The 16,618-nt window shown below is 43.5% G+C and overlaps 1 non-coding gene across 1 annotated transcript; it reads right to left on the bottom strand.

Annotated features, from left to right (window-relative positions):
* Window positions 1-11,333: 11,333 nt before the first annotated feature.
* Window positions 11,334-11,440, bottom strand: LOC118759270 (U6 spliceosomal RNA). The gene has a single exon (XR_004996074.2). It is a non-coding gene; the product is annotated as a U6 spliceosomal RNA (small nuclear RNA).
* Between the last annotated feature and the right edge of the window lie 5,178 nt (window positions 11,441-16,618).

Below are 16,618 nucleotides of genomic sequence, written 5' to 3'. Positions count from 1 at the left end.
TGCAAGTGCCAGCATCCCATATGGACACTGGTTTGTATCCCGTATGCTCCATTTCTCATCCAGCTCCCTGCTTATAGCCTGGGAAAGCAGTAGAGAATGGCCCAAGGTCTTGGGATCCTGCACCTGCATAGAAAACCTGAAGAAGGTTCTTGACTTTAGCTCAGCTCAGCTCTAGCCATTGCGGATGTTTGGGAGCAAACCAGAAGATGGGAGATTTTTCTCTGTCTTTCCTTCTGTCTGTAAAAAAAAATCCACCTTTCAGGCCCGCTGTGATAGCCTAGTGGCTAAAGTCCTCACCTTGCACATGCCAGGATCCCATATGCACGCCGGTTCTAATCCTGGCAGCCCTTCTTCCCATCCAGTTCCCTACCTGTGGCATGGGAAAGCAGTCTAGCACAGCCCAAAGCCTCAGGACACTGCACCTGCTTGGGAGACCTGGAAGAGGCTCCTGGCTCCTGGCTTCAGGTAGCTCAGCTCTGATCGTTGCGGCTACCTGGGGAGTGAATCAACAGATGGAGGATACGACTTTCCAATAAAAATAAATAAATCTTTTAAAAAGAAAAAAAAAAGGAACAATTAAGGGCTGAACCAGACTGGAATGTAACTGAATATTCCAGGCTAACATTTATTTACCTCTCTTCCCCAAAGCACAGGCCATAAATTTTGAGTTAGGTATGTTAGTGTCTTTTAAATAGGTTGAACCAGATCTGAGATGTAGTAGTTTCAAAAAGACAACTTTTAATCTTTATTCATGTGGTCATATATAGGGTCTAGTGAGCTTACTATATATTGCAAATATTAATAAATGACATTTTTTAAGTTATCATCTTGTTCAAACTGTGCTTTCTTCTGGAAGTGCATATCAGCTCTAATTTACACTTCATTTTTTAGCATTCATGTCTCATGGGTCTATGTGAGCCCTGACGTGGCCTTTTGTTCATTTTATAATATAAAATTTTATAATACACAGAGTATCAGGATTTAGGAGTTGTATTTTTCTATATGGTATCTCTTTTTTATTTATAATCATACCTGTGATTGAGCCCTTTCTGAACTTGGAAACTTAAAAAACTAAATATTAATTATCTTCATGAAGCATATTAAATATTATTCTCCTAAATACTTTGCTTTCATCACTTTGTATTTATTTCTTACATAGAAACCATATCTGTCTTTAGATTTGTAATTAATTATAAGAATATTTCATAAATTAACTCCAAATTGTGTAATCTGGGATTTTTTAAGAGAATACTCCATATTTTCTAACATATGTATTATTCATGTGTTAACATGGTAAATAAAAACTACAACATAAGTGTTTGCCAACCAAGAGTGGATTATATCCCTATATTTAAACTCCTGTCATGTGATACACTTTTTGTTGTCAATCCCAGTGAGAAAATTCTCCATAAAATATGATATTCATAAGGGTCTACCCTTGCACCCTCATCCCTTAAGCTCCTCCCTCCTTTTAAAGCTGATACTTGATTAGCCACTGTGGTTACTGAGAGCAATCATTGTCCATCTCCCACTGAAAGCACCAACAGTTCATCCTCTGTGTCCCAGCAGGCAGCATTTCCCTGCACTGCTGATACTCACAGCATACTTGAAAGTGATCTTACTGTTCAGTTAACAAAGGTTATGAGTGTAAGTAATTTTGATGTCATCATTATCTGAACAGATTAGGAATAGCAAGACAAACCCTGGCCAAATGGAAAGTGCTCAAGGACTCAAATGACCTTAAGCAACAACTTGATAGCAAATGCTCACTATTTCACTGATTATGTTTTCTGTGTTTGTTATGCACATGACAAATAAAAACTACAACAGAAGTGTCTGCCAAACACATACATATATGCACATATATATATATATATATAGCCAGTTGCAATTTATATCCTTGAAATATTGTAAGATACAATAAAATCAGCCAATAACATAAGTCAAGAATTGGAAGCATATGAAGAAATAAAATAGGCAAAGATAAGCTTCATTCAGTTTGTTGTTTGTGGCAACACTGCTTTTCCAGGCCGTAAACAAAGAGCTAGCTAGAAATTGGAGCACCTGGGACCCTAACCAGTGTCCACATGGGATGCCAGTGCCACAGTGTGGAAGATTAGCCCATTGGGCCATGGCACCAGTATCAAGTCTTTCTTTTTTTTCTTTTATTTTTTTTAAAACAGAATTTTTTAAAAATAGAGATTACTTTTATTGGAAAGGTAGATTTACAGAGAAAAGGAGATACGGAGAGAAAGATCTTCCATCCACTGGTTCACTCCCCAAGTGAATGCAATGGCTGGAGCTGCACCAATGTGAAGCCAAGAGCCAGGAGTCTCTTCTGGGTCTCCCATGTGGGTGCAGGGTCCCAAAGCCTTGGGCTGTGCTAGACTGCTTTCCCAGGCAACAAGCAGGGAGCTGGATGGGAAGTAGGGCCACCAGGATTAGAACCGGAGCCCATATGAGATTTCGGCGCATGCAAGGTGAGTATTTAGCCACTAGGTTACTGGGCCAGGCCCAGTTCTTTCATTTTTAACAATGTATGTTATTTATTTGAATGACACAGTTACAAGCAGAGAGCATGAGAGAATCTTCCACCCTTTGGATCACTCCCCAAAATGGCCACAATTGCTCTGGGCTGGGCCAGTCTGAAGAGCTTTCTTTGAGTCTACTACATGAGTGCAGGAACCCAAACACCTGCCATCCTCTGCCTTCCCATTAACAGGGAGCTATATCAGAAACAGAGCAGCCAGGACTCATGATGGCATTCATATGGCATGCTGTTGGCACAGTGTTTTGCCCACTAAATGAAAACATTAGCCCCCTTCAGTTATGTCTAAATATATGTTTCCCTTTTTCATTGTTGATAAAACCCCTGCCATCTGCTATCTGGGAACATACTAACTATAAGAAAGACCTTATTTTCAGTCTCTTTCAAAATTAGCTCTGGCTATCATGGTGTCTTGGCCAATGCCTAAAGATCAGGCATACCATTTGTGGATTTTCTTAAAGTCATCTGGCATGCACTCTCTGTCCCCCTTTCCTTCTACTGCCACCGGCCTTGTGGCTTAGAATGCTTATCGAAAGTCACCATTTTGGGTCATAAGATCAAGGATGGCGAAGGCAATAGATGAAAAGGATTCTGGGCTCCTGAGGACACTGTGGAGAGACCTCACATCCCAGTTCTGAATCACCTGCTTCTAGACTTGTATGGGACAGCGAAGTACATTTCTGTTTCAAGTTGCTGTGATCCTGTGTTTATTGTTGCCAAATCAATCATAATGAAGACTTAAGGGCAGATTACTACTAACCTTGTTCTTTAGGACAGAATTGTTTGGAAGATACGAGTTATTTGTACCTGTGGAGTATTGACAGATCTATGACCTTGAAATGGACAGATCTGTGACCTTGAAATTATGTAGATAACCTTTGTGACACATGCATCCATATGGGATTCCAACACAAGCAAGGTAAGGACTTCAGCCACTAAGCTATCATGCTGGGCCATGAAGCTTTAGAGTTTTGTTATTGTTTTAAATATTTATTTTAAATTTTTAAACTGTAAACTCAGATTTAAATATATATAGAGGGAGACAGAGAGAAAGATCTTCCATTCATTGATTCACTCTCCAAGTGGCTTCAATGGCCGGAGCTAAGCAGATCCAAAGCCAGCAGCCAGGAGCTTCTTCTGCAGATGCAGGGTTCCAAGGTTTTGGACCATCCTCTACTGCTTTCTTAGTCCATAAACAGGAAGCTAGATAGGAAGTGGAGCAGCCAGGAAACAAACCAGCACTCATTTAGGATGGCGGTGCTTGCAAGGTGAGGATTCAGCAATTGAACCATCACACCAGGCCTTAAAGATCTTTCTCTTCTCTCTCCGCCTACCTTTCTGATAAAAATGAATACTTTTTTTTTTTTTAAGTGTGCTATCTCTGATCTTGGATACCTGATCTCTAAAGGAGCTTCCAAAACTATGAATCTGTAAAATGTTGCTAGTTACAAACAATTCCTGCAAATACCACTTAGCATAGAATTTTATTTAATGACTGCCTAAAATAAAGTACTCAAGTGAACGGTGTAGTGCCCCAAAGAGATAGATGGATACATTATCCTGGAAGTCAGGAGAAACCACCTGAAACTGTTAGTAATTGCATTCCAATCTACAGGCCTCTCCCGATCTACCTGGCTTTTTTTTTTCCTGTCTACTTTGCATCCTGGATTATGCCAAAGCAAACAACCTCCTAAATGATCCTGGACTGTACCCTTTGCATTGGAGAGGACAGCACATTGCAGGAGCGGTGAGGGCATGGTCAAGAGCACGGAGTCGGCCTGTCTTGGATTAAATTCCAACCACAGCACTTACCTAACTTGTGACCTTGGAACAGTTTCTTAACCTGTTTATAACTCAGCTTTTTGGCAAATGTGGATCATAATTCCAAAATTTCAGGGAAGCTATGAGGATTAAGAGAGAGGAGAGATATTTAAGCAACGTTTAGGATAATAGCTGACAGTCCATGAGTACTCAATCATGGTTCATGTTCCAGCTGCTCCACTTCCCATCCAGCTCCCTACCTGTGGCCTGGGAAAGCAGTCAAGGACGGTCCAAAGCCTTGTGACTCTGCACCCATGTGGGAGACCCAGAAGTTCCTGGCTCCTGGCTTCAGAGCGGCTCAGCTCCAGCCATTGCAGCCGTTTGGGGAGTGAATCAGCAGATGGAAGATCTTTCTTTCTGTGTCTCCTTTGCTCTATAAATATGCCTTTCTAATAAAAACAAATAATTCTTTTTAAAAAGGTAAGTAAATTATGACTAAATTTGTGTCAATAAATTAAAAAATATAACTGAAATATTGCCAGGGCATATATCTTACTAAAACTGACATACACCCAAAAAGGAAATCTGAATAGTCCTGTAATCATAAAAAGTGATGAATTTATATTAAAGTTCTTCCTTTGGCCTCACTGATTACTAGTTAATGATCTTGATGAGATATGTAATAATCTATTTCCCCAAGAGAAAAATGAAGATAGTAACATAATGACATAGGCAATATTTGAAGATTAAGTGAGCTAATGTGTGTGTGAAAGCCCTTCGTGCAGGGTCCAAGAGTTGACACATGCTCAATGCATGCTAGCCATTGTTAGTCAACTTTACAACTCCAGGTGTGTAGCACTAAGTGCATCAGGTGTGTTCTTCAGGTACCATGCTCTGATAGGTAAAACGGCTTGGTCTGTTCTTGTTCTGAAGAAAAAGTGTTTAGGGCAATGTCTACACTTGAAATTAAAAACAAAGCAACACAAACCAAAAAAAAAAAAAAGACAAAAATCAAATCTGTTTTGTTTTTAAGTCAGATTTTTCTCTGCTTTCCCTCTGCACACTTGACCTAATGTCAGTTTTGGAATTTTCCCATTGCTGTGGTTGCAACTTTGGCCTTGTGTACACAACTACTTATACAACTTCTGCCCCAGGTCCTGACCTGGGTGCTTGAAACAGGCTACTTAGCTGTGATTATATCCCAGGCTGACCATCAGTCTCTCCATTTGCCTTCCATCTCTCTCCCTGGATGGATTTCCCAGGTGAAAGTCTTGCTTCCTCTTGGCTGCTCCCACCATCTCTGTAGCCTGCCATGCACACGAGCGAGACACTTGCCCACCTCTCTGTTTTTTTCAGAATGCGTGATCTCTTTCCATGCTTTCTGTGTAGCTCTGTCGCCCTGCTCAAATCTGGTGGTGCAATCTTGCTTTGAAACAGTCCCTCGTTCTTGGTCAGAGGGCTCTTCCTTCCCAAGTGTTAACCCTATCATCATAAAGGGTATGGTCTAGACCCACTTTCTTTCCTTCTGGAATGCCCAATGTCATGGCTTCTTCTTGGTGCCATTGCTGACTTATACAAAGGGTCTGCCCACTGTGGGGCCCTCACTTCTTTTTTAAGATTGATTTATTTTTATTGGAAAGGCAGATCTACAGAGAGAGGGAGAGACAGAGAGAAAGGTCTTTCATCCACTGATTCACTCTCCAAGTGGTCACAACAGCTAGAACTCAGCCAATCTGAAGCCAGGAGCTAGGAGCTTCTTCTGGGTCTCCCACACAGGTGCAGGGTCCCAAGGCTTTGGGCTGTGCTAGACTGCTTTCCCAGGCCACAGCAGGGAGCTGGATGGGAAGTGGAGCAAATGGGATGTTGGTGCTTGCAGTGGGAGGGTTACTTGAGCCTTTGAGCAGGCTCCCCTCACTCCTAATGGGTTTTGCTCCCCTGCTGTTTGTTGGGGTTTTCTTTGCTCTGTTCTTCATAGTAAAACACACCTACTTCACCACATCTGCCCTGTGCTGTGCTTCTTCCTCATCTGTCAGATTGTCAGAGTTCTTTCTTTCCCTTCATTCCCGCCTGTCCAAATCCTGTTCTTCCTTCAAGCATTATCTGTAAACTGCATTGACAATAAGAAAAATGGGAAAACCATAGCAACCCAAGAATAGGGACTCTTGTGCATCCAACATGACTTCAGGAATTTCAGCGGCAGAAGTTTCCAGATTTTCACCTTGATACTTGGCCATTTATTTACATGGCTTAACAACTCATGCTTCACTTGCTGGGAGAGGTTTTTGTTGTTGTTGTTGTTGTTGTTGTTGCTCCTCCCTGCTTCCTCAGCCTCTATTCTATGTATTTATTTGATCTAATCATCTGCTTCCTCATAACTTGACTTGGTAATCACGGCTTGCTTCTGGCTTCATCTCTTTCTTCCTCATATCAGTTCAGGTGTCAATAACAAAATCATCTAAGACTGTAGGCCTGGATGACATAAGGACAAGAGGCTTACTTAGCTCCCAGCTGTGCAAGTTGCAGGCCCAAATACCATGACGTCAGTTCTGGGGAGGCCCTCCGGATGCATCACATCATGAATGGATGCCATCATGACAACAGCCCACACCACACCTTAGGTGAGGTTTCTTTGGGGAACCCCTGAACTGGACCACTGTTCTCAAAACTCCAACTATCAGGAAAATCACAGAATCTGTGGTCTGACTGTGGAGTACATGTGTCAGAACTGGGTCCCCTCAGTTGCTGAAGATGACATGCCCAGATGCACATGGGAGACATGACAGATCATTGAGGCCTGTAGAGGACATCTGGTACCATGCAGGGCAGAACAGATTGGGCAGCTCTCCTGGACAAGTATCTGAGCAAGCAGAGACTTCAAGGTGGACTACGTCAGCCAATGGACCTTGAAAGGACTTCCTCAAAACTGGAGCAACGAAATCAACAGTATCTCAGAACTATCAGAACAACTTAAGGAATAACATCTGAACATACAGAACACGTAGACATCAGGAATCCTAGGATGACAATGAGTGGCTGTCTCACAACCCCTGGTACTGTCGTGATTAGGCTGCTGGGAGCAGCCCTCTCCTCTTTTTCTCCCCAACCCCGATACAGGAAAAAAAATTGGAAGCAATTGTCTCATCCACTTTCCCCCTTACCTCAACAGTTTCCACTCTGATCAGCAGTCCATATGGATACATCCTTCTGAACTCTGTAAATATCATAAAAAAGATTAATTTTAGGAGATCCCTTACCAAAGGGAGAACTCACATGGGGAGACAGGAAGTCAGATAATGGGGATGGATCTAGGCTGGTCTTTTAATAAGAACTCACCCTTGGGGCTGTCATGGTGGCATACAGGTTAAACTTCTGCCTGTAGCACCGACATCCCATATAGGTATCAGTTCTAGTCTCTGATGTTCAACTTCCAATCCAGTTTCCTGCTTATGGCCTGGAAAAGATCAGAGGATGGTCCAAGGCCTTGGACCCCGGCACCCATATGGGAGAGACACAGAAAAAGCTCTTGGCTCCCAGCTTTGTCCCGGCCAGTTATGACCATTTAGGGAGTGAACTGGCAGATGAAAATCTCTCTCTGTCTCTCTCTCTCTCTCTTTGTCTCTATTTCTGCCTCTAAAATGAAGAAATCTTCAAAAAAAAAAAAAAGGAAGTAAGGAAGGAAGAAGGAAAGAAAGAAAGAAAGAAAGAAAGAAAGAAAGAAAGAAAGAAAGAAAGAAAGAAAGAAAGAAAGAAAGAAAGAAAGAAAGAAAGAAAGGAAGGAAGGAAGGAAGGAAGGAAGGAAGGAAGGAAGGAAGGAAGGAAGGAAAAGATTGGGCCTGGTGTGATAAGCTAGTGGCTAAATCCCAACCTTGCAACTGCCAGGTTCCCATAAGGGTGCCAGCTCATGTTCCGGCAGTTCCACTTCCCATCCAGCTCCCTACTTGTGGCCTAAGGAAGCAATCAAGGACGACCCAAAGCCTTGGGACCCTGCACCCACATGGGAGACCCAGAAGAAGCTCCTGGCTCCGGATCGACTTAGCTCCGGCCACTATGGCTACTTAGGGAGTAAACCAGCAGATAGAAGAACTTTGCCTTTCGGTCTCTCTTCTCTGTAAATCTGACCTGCCTTTCCAATAAAAATAAATCTTTAAAGAATGAACAAAAGAAATAAAAGGAAAGAACAGGACAGAAAAGAAAAGCAAGAAACTGAGGAACAGAATGGTTACCCAAGGTAGAGCCAGCATGTGGTCCCCAATCTACCATCAGTCATCACAATGAAGCATAGTAAATGAATCCTCCTGGGAATGAGTAGGAGCGAGGCATCACTCAACAGGTAAGGCAAAACCAGGAAAGGAACTATGCAGAAAGACATTTCTACAGAGTCAAAGTAATAAGAATTCTGAGTGATGGTGGCAAGAAGTGTTGAGAAAAGGAAAAGAAAGGTGGTGGAAACCTGTGACACCAGGGCTGCATTTCTGGTAAATAATGAAACATGGTGACATGGAAGGAAAGACTGAAGGTAAGTAGAGGAGAAGGAGTTTTATAAACATCTCTAAACATGAGGTAAAGAACCAGAAGGTCTTCCAAACATTACGTCATCTCATTATGGACTTTCCTTCAGAACACTGAGTACCAGATTGTGGTAAATCATCCGCACAGTCTTTTGGATGAATCAGTTAGTGGCCACCCTAAACACCTAAATCCCTGAAGCCTCTTCTTCCTTCCCCTTCATGGTTATGTAACTCTGGCTGATAGCTCTAGGCACCAGCATTCCAGTACAGCACGCTAAGTTGCTGCCTGTGACACTGGCATCTCATATGGAAGTGTTGGTTCTAGTCCTGACTCCCTGCTGGGCTGTTCCCTCCCTGGGAGGGCAACAGATAGCTCAAATGTTTGAGTCTCTGCCACCCACAGGGAAGACACCTGGGTAGAGTTCCTGGTTCTTGACCTCTGACCCAGCACTAGCTGGTAAGAGTATTTGTGGATTGAATCAGCAGGTAAAAGATTTCTCTGTCTCTATCACTTGCTCTTTCACTTTTTAAATAAATGAGTGATTGAGTGATTCTTTAAAAGTCACCAGCAAATTGCAAGAATCCTGATTTCATGTGCATTATCTGTATATTACTGGCCCTGTCTGGCCTGATAGCTCAACTAACACTTCACCTCTAAGCACCAGGATCTCATATGGGCACCAGTATGCATACTGGCTGCCACACTTCACATTCAGTTCCCTGCTTATGGCATGGGAAGATGGCAGGAATTGGTCCAAAACCTTGGGACCCTGCATCCATGTGAGAGACCAGGACAAGCTCCTGACATTGGATTGGCTCAGTTCTGGTCATCATAGTTATTTGGGGAGTGAACCAGCACATGGTTTCTCATTCTCTCCATAAATCTCTCCTTTGAATAAATAAATAAATAAATATAATGGCATATTTATATAAAGTATATAGGTTCTGGGCAAGCTCTTCCTAGAAAGAGAGAACCAACTGCCACCAGTAAGGTCTTGAAAAGTGAAGCATAATGGGTCCAGTGCCTTAGCCTAGTGGCTAACGTCCTCACCTTGAACGTGTTAGGATCCCATATGGGCGCTGGTTCTAGTCCCGGTGGCCCCATCTCCATTCAGTTCCCCTGCTTGTGGCCTGGGAAAGCAGTTGAGGATGGCCCAAGGACTTGCGATCCTGCACCTGTGTTGGAGACTCAGAGGAGGCTCCAGGCTCCTGGCTTCAGCTCAGCTCAATTCTAGCTGTTGTGGCCGCTTGGGGAATGAATCATCAGATGGAAGGTCTTTCTCTCTGTCTCTCCTCTTCTCTGTATATCTGACTTTCCAATAAAAATTAAAATAATAAATAAATATTAGAAAAAAAACAGAAAATGAAGCATATCGTCTGGACATCCTCGTCATGCGGACAGCCACCAAGGCTCTCACCAACACACCATAGTACTTTCAATTGCTCTGTAACCCCCAGGTAACGTGGCTGGCAGCGAGTACAGTCTACCCAAGCAGCAGATATGAACCTTATTACATAATCCCACCTTAGCCAGCAGCTCAATAAATGTAAATAACCACATGACTGACAGTCCCATCCCCAAACAGTCCAAGCTACACACCAGATGCCATGGTGCCCAAGTTGGTGTCTATAGAATGTGCCCTGGTATTTGTAATACCACACTTGTTAAGTCCAGGGGAAAGGGCAGTTAAATGAGGGTCCCTGTGGTTTCTTTCTCCTGGGCAGATGTGATATTGCTTGCCGTAGTATGAGAGGCCTCTGGCCCTCTGAATTGGTCCCCATTAGTTCTGTTGGACTCAGGACCTGTGGTGCTAGCATACGCCCTGAGTGGGACATTATTGTTCTTCTGGCATGCCATTTTGTCACTAGTTTCAGTAATCACTGATGGGTCTGGTCCTGTTGGCTGCTACCATATTGTCTACCACTACTGCCTGGCTGGCTCAGAGTGGGTTTGTCATTACAAGTCCCTAATAGGACCCCAGCATGATAGCTTAATTTGCTGATCCTACCTTGGATTCCATAAGGGTGCCTGTTTGTATCCTGGCTGCTCCACCTCCCATGTGGTTCCCTGCTTATGGCCTGGGAAAGCACAGATAACGGAGAGAAAGAGAAATGAAAGGAAGAAAGCAAGCTTCCATTTGCTAGTTCATTCCCCAAATAGCTGTTAATAGGCATGTGAAGGCCAGGCCAATGCCAGGAGCCAGGAATTTCAACCTGGTCTCTCATATGAGGAGCAGAGGCTCAAGTATTTATGCTGTCATCCACAGCCTTTGCAAGCTATGGTTTAACCTACTGAACCACATGCCAGTCTCAGTGAATTTTTTCTATCTATTCGTTTTACTTTTTTTCCACGAGAAAACCCACATTTATTACTTTTATTCATGCAGCTCTGCTTCCCACAGGTTGTCAGAAAAAGAACCAGTGTTATCTCAAAAACTTAGTTTTGTATGTGAAACAAGGAGGCAGTCAATGTCTTTTCAATTAGATACATAAAATCTTCCATTTCAAATTTTCAAAACACTATGGAACGCTTCATGAATTTGCGTGTCATCCTTGTGCAGGGGCCATGCTAATCTTCTCTGCATCGTTCCAATTTTAGTATATGTGCTGCTGAAGCGAGCACTTTATTCATTTTTTTAAAAGATTTATTCATTTTATTACAGCCAGATATACACAGAGGAGGAGAGACAGAGAGGAAGATCTTCCATCCGATGATTGACTCCCCAAGTGAGCCGCAACGGGCCGATGCGTGCCAGTCCGATGCCGGGAACCTGGAACCTCTTCCGGGTCTCCCACGTGGGTGCAGTGTCCCAATGCATTGGGTCGTCCTCAACTGCTTTCCCAGGCCACAAGCAGGGAGCTGGATGGGAAGTGGAGCTGCCGGGATTAGAACTGGCGCCCATATGGGATCCCGGGGCTTTCAAGGCGAGGACTTTAGCCGCTAGACCACGCCGCCGGGCCCGCACTTTATTCATTTTAAAGATGTATTTATTGGAAAGAGTTACAGAGGAGAATCAAGATGGTAGAATACGGTAAGGACACGTTTAAACAGAGAAACATTAGCCACTGGGAAGTAGAAAGAGCACATTCCAAGAAAGAGGAGAGCAGAGAACGATAACTGAGGGGTACCTGGAGACTCTCAGACATGGGAAAGTGCAGACACAACAGTGTGGTGTAGCACTGACTGATAACCCAGCAGCATTCAGCGAACAGTGATCTGAACTGCACCAGCAGCCAGAACTGCACCAGCAACAAGGTGGGAAGGAGCATTTACCAGGAGCTCAGGAGGTGAACCCAGACAAAGAACTGCCCATCCTGCTGGTCTGTTTGATTTGACCAGGAGCAGAGACAGAGCAGTAGGTCCCAGATGGGCAGTGCGGGAACAAGGTGAATTTCACAGCCCAGTCCACCCCCTAGAGCCAAACCAGGTGCCATTTTGTGTAGGGAGACAAATGCTATGAGACACGGCTGTGCATGCACTGAGCTTGACTGAACTCATTTCTGGCTCAGTGAGCTGCAGCAACGTGGCATCCTACAGGATCCACCTAAGATAGCTCTGGGTAGCCTTTAGGCCTGATGGCCAGCAGATCAAGAACTCTAGTAGTGGCACAATAGGTGTCATTTTGTACAGTGTGGCAAAAGCTTTAAGATGACAGGGACAACAGTGAACTGAGCATGCACTGAGCTGGAGAGATTTCACTGAGCTCAGTGCATTGCACTGGTCCCACAGGGAAAATAATACCGACTTCGGCATCATACAGGTCAAAATAGGTCCATGTGAAAAAAAAAATAGACCCATGTGGCCCCCAGGCCTAACAACCAACAGGTTCTGCCAATATCACCATCACCTACAACCTAGCTATATAGGACACTTGATGTCCTCCTAGTCCTGGGAATTGCTCCAACCCGAAGTGGGAGAAAAATTGTACAGACAACAGTGCAGCCCCAGCATGGTATCACAGGAGGTGGAGAGTGGTGAGTCACGAGCTGGTGCTACAGAGACCATGGGGGAAATCTAACATGAGAACCCAGACCTGGAACTCGCTGGAGGGAGTGGCACAGTGGCTGCAACCACAATAAGTAAAATCGAATTGTAGACTTGTGGGGAACACAGTTTAGAAACTTGCCCTAAGGAGAAGACTCTGCTAATCAGAAGTACAATGACCAAGAGCAAAAGAAGAGACAGAGGCACAATAAGTATTACTTAAGACTCCCCTGCAAAGGAGCAAAACCCTTTGCCAACCTCAGAGTTAACTGAGCAAGACATCGAGAAAATGGGGGATACAGAATTCAAAGCACTTGTTTTAATTAAAGCTTCTTATCAACAATGAGAAGCATGTCATCCAGAAGTTTAAGGAATTTAAAGAATATGTAACACAGAAAATGAATCAAATGAAAGCTGATATATCAGAAATGAAGAATATAGTGGAGCAAATTAAAGCACAGTGGACAATCTCCAAAATAGAATGAAGGAAGCAGAAGAATCTCAGAACTGGAAGATATTTCTTGCCACCAGGAAGAAACAAACAAAAAGTTGGAAGCAGAGCTGGGTCAAGCTAAAAAAAGCATTCAAGAATTGAAAGACACTATTAAAAGGCCAAATATAGCGGTCCAGTGCCATGGCCTAGTGGCTAAAGTCCTCCTCTTGGATGCGCCGGGATCCCATATGGGCACTGGTTCTAATGCTGGCAGCTCCACTTCCCATCCAGCTCCCTGCCTGTGGCCTGGGAAAACAGTCAAGGATGGCACAGCACCAGCGGTTGGGGTCATTTGGGGATTGAATCAGTGGACGGAAGATCTCCTCTCTGTCTCTCCTCCTCTCTGTATATCTGACTTTGCAATAAAAACAACTAAATCTTTTTTTTTAAAAAAAGGCCAAATATGAGTTATGGGAGTGCCAGAAGGTGCAAAAAGAGAAGCTGGGTTTACAAATGTATTTAATGAAATAATAAAGGAAAACTTCCCTAATTTGGAGAAAGAATTGGGAAACAACATCCAGGAAGGGCACAGAACTCCCAACAGGTTTGACCAAAAGTGATCTTCACCAAGACACATGATAATCAAGCTCTTTTCAATCGAACATAAGGAAAAGATCCTTAAATGTATTCGTGAAAAAAAAAATCAATTGATATATAAAGGAATGCCAATTAAACTCACAGGAGACCTCTCACAGGAAACTTTACAGGTCAGAAGAGAAAGGAGCGATATATTCCAGATTCTAAAAGCAAAAAATTGTTGGCCCAGGATAATGTACCCAGTAAAGCTTTCCTTTGTTTTGAAAATGAAATTAAATTCTTCCACAGTAAAGAAAAGTTAAAAGAATTTGTCTCTTCCAAACCTGCCCTACAAAGGATACTTAAAGAAGTTCTCTTGACAGAGAAGAGGAATAGCACCCACCAAAAGCAAAGGCAAATGTGAAGAACATCCCAGTGAAATAACAGAAGACCAAATCAATGAACAACCCATTGCTAAAATGACGGACCAAATTACCACCTATTCATATTAACCCTGAATGTAAATGGCTTAAACTCATCAATCAAACATCATAGATATTTAGAATGGACTTAAAAAAACAAAACCCATCTATTTGTTGCCTACAGGAGACATATCTCACCAACAAAGTTCAACGGAAACTATATCAAAAATGGATTTTGATTTTTGTTTGTTTGTTTCACCTCTTCAAAACACTTTCTTTCTCATTAAATTCTTCACTGACCCATAGATCTTACAGTAGCATCCCTGGGAATCCCAGGGCCTATGGAACTGTACCATAAAATGATAATAATAATTTTTAAAATATGAAAAAAATTTTAAAAGAGTTACAGAGAGTCAGAAGGAAAGACAAAGAAAGAAGAAAGAGAGAGACTCTTACATCTGCAAGTTCACTCCCCAAATGACTGCAACAGCTGGGGTTGGGCCAGGCCAAAGCCAGAAGCCAGGAGCTTCTTATGGGTCTCTCACATGGGTGGCAAAGGCCCAAGGACTTGGACCATGTTCCATTGAGTTCCCAGGTTCATTAGCAAGGTGCTAGATCAGAGGTAGAGCATGATGGCTTAATGAATGAATGCTCACCTTGCAAGTGCCAGGATCCCATACAGGCACTGGTTCATGTTCCAGCTGCTCCATTTCCTGTCCATTTCCCTGCTTATGGTCTGGGCAAGCAGTGGAAGATGGCTCAAAACCTTGGGACCTGTATCCAAGTGGGAAACCCAGAAGAAGATCCTGGCTTCAGAGCAGTTCAAATCTGATCTTTGAGGTCATTTGGGGAGTGAACCAGTGGCTAGAAGATTTTTCTCTCTCCTCTCCTTTTCTCTGTAAAATGTGATCTGCCTTTCCAATAAAAATAAATAAATCTTAAAAGAAAAGAAAAGAAAAAGTGGAGCAGCTAAGACTCCTGTGGAATATCAATGTCACAGGTGCAGCTAAACCCACTATGTCACGACATGGGAAATCCTTCCTCATTTTTTTTTAAAGTCATGCTTTGCCTCTTGTAGGTACATGTTCCTCTATTCCTGCTGTGATATCTGTTCATAAGCCAGACAAATGACCTCATGGCATGATGTCAAGATGATGTTAGAAACTCCCTCAGGCTCAGGGCACACTGCAGAAAAGGAAGCATGTCATAGTGCAAGAGCCAGTTATGAGATGAGAGGATTGTCAAGATTCAGCTTGACATGACACGGTGTTGGCATTGTGGCTTACTAAGTTAAGCCTCCTACTGTGGTAACACCATCCCATTTGGGAAGTGCTTCAAGTTCCAACTGCTCCACTTCCAGTCCAGCTCCCTACTAATGTGCTTGGGAAAGCAGCAGAATGATACACCAAGTGCTTGGCTCCCTGCAACCATGTAAGAGATGCAGAACAAGTCTTGCTCCTGGCTTCAGACTGGCCTAGCCCCAGCTGTCGTGGCGAGTCGGGGAGTGTTTAAGTACATGGAAGATTCTTCTCTCTCCTCTCTCAATGAATCTGCCTTTCAAAAAATTTAAAAAGGGCCTGGCACTGTGGCCTAGCAGCTAAAGTCCTCCTCTTGGACGCGCCAGATCCCATATGGGCGCCAGTTCTAATCCCGACAGCCCCACTTCCCATCTAGCTCCCTGCTTGTGGCCTGGGAAAGCAGTCAAGGACGGCCCAAACCCTTGGGACCCTGCACCCATGTGGGAGACCTGGAAGAGGCTCTGGGCTCTTGGCTTCGGATTGGCGCAGCACTGGCCATTGCGGTCACTTGGGGAATGAATCATCAGATGGAAGATCTTCCTCTCTGTCTCTCCTCCTCTCTCTCCTCAAATATGACTTTGCTATCAAAATAGATTTTAAAAAAACCTGACATAAATTTCACATGGAATGTGACTGCCATCTTGTCCTTTAGCTAACCCAGAGGGTCATCATAATCTTGAGACATAAATAAAGTTAAGATAGTCTTTTGCTGACCAACCATGTAATCATTATTTAAAAATTAAATTTAAAAAAATACAGCCTTCTGTCCTTATCTGAACACTTTTAATCTGATACCTGGAACATCTCTTAAGAATGTAGGTATCTCTTGGGCCCAGCATGATAGCCTTGAGCCTAAAGTCCTTGCCTTGGTGCCAGGATCCTATATGGGCACTGGTTCTAATCCCAGCTACCCGCTTCTCATCCAGCTCCCTGCTTGTGGCCTGGGAAAGTAGTGGAGGACAGACCAAAGCTTTGGGACTCTGCACCCGCATGGGAGACCCGGAAGAGGCTCCTGGCTCTTGACTTTGGATTGGCTCAGCTCCAGCCATTGTGGATGTTTGGGGAGGATCCCAAGGCTCATCAACTG

This window comes from Ochotona princeps, chromosome 6 (genome assembly GCF_030435755.1).
Source record: "Ochotona princeps isolate mOchPri1 chromosome 6, mOchPri1.hap1, whole genome shotgun sequence".
NCBI classification, from domain to species: domain Eukaryota; kingdom Metazoa; phylum Chordata; class Mammalia; order Lagomorpha; family Ochotonidae; genus Ochotona; species Ochotona princeps.
This window is presented reverse-complemented; position numbering and strand designations above follow the sequence as displayed.